Consider the following 1,030-nt stretch of genomic DNA (forward strand, 5'->3'; position numbering starts at 1 on the left):
AAACCCCACTCTTCACAAAATCCTCAAATTGCCCATCATGCAAAGTACTCCAATTCTAACAGCATTTCTTGTAGTTTTGCTGCCAAAATAAATGTGGAGATAGGCTCCAGACACATTTTGAGTCTTGCTGGCTATTCATAAAACCAAGCATTTCCCAGTCATGCAGGCAAAGATTTTCAGGAGTGCCAATAACTGTCTGCACAAAAATGCAAACATAATTTTTGTTTGCATTTTCTGAGATATCACGTGCAAATGGACACTCAAAAATTTGACTGGTCATTTGCATACACAGTTACCATGGCTATGAATACGTACATGGTAATTGCACATGAAAATTATTAGTGTGCATATTTGCATATGCAGTTATTTGTGCACAATTTGCAACTCTGAGCTAAAAGTCACTGCTGCAGGAGGCAAAAGGAACTCTGAGTATGTCCTTTCCTTACAGAGTCACAGCACCTGAAAAATTGTATTCTAACTCAATTTGGTTATGAAAACCAGCTGTCCTAAAATTAAGGATGAAAAATCACTGGTAGAGAAATTGCAGTCATTTCAGACTGGTTTAGCCCAACAAGATTGAGTAAAAATTGGATTTTGCTTAGTCCCCTGATGAATCTGTTAAGATACAGGGCTAGATTCTGGTTTGTTTGGATGAGCCTTGCTCTGTAGCCTTGCACTGTAGCCAGAGGCCTCAGGAAGCATTGTGGCTGGTTCTGCTGGAATTCCTCCTGGAGGCTCCAATGGTGCACATATCAGAGCAGCAGCTCTGCCACCCTTTGAATGGGTGCAGTGTGCACTCCCTTTTCTGACAGGTCAGTGCTGAGGGAATAGGTAGGGTTACCATATCTAACAAATAAAAAAAGAGGACCCTCCACGGGCTCTGGCCACGCCCATTTCCCAGCCCTGCCCAACTCCGCCCCTTCCCAGCCCCGCCCAACTCCGCCCCCTCCCACTCCCATCCACGCGGAAAGGGCTGCCCGAGTGCTACCAGCTTCACGGTTTGCCGGGCAGCCCCCAGACCCTGCGCCCC

The sequence above is a fragment of the Trachemys scripta genome, chromosome 4 (genome assembly GCF_013100865.1).
Source record: "Trachemys scripta elegans isolate TJP31775 chromosome 4, CAS_Tse_1.0, whole genome shotgun sequence".
In the NCBI taxonomy this organism is placed as follows: Eukaryota; Metazoa; Chordata; order Testudines; family Emydidae; genus Trachemys; species Trachemys scripta.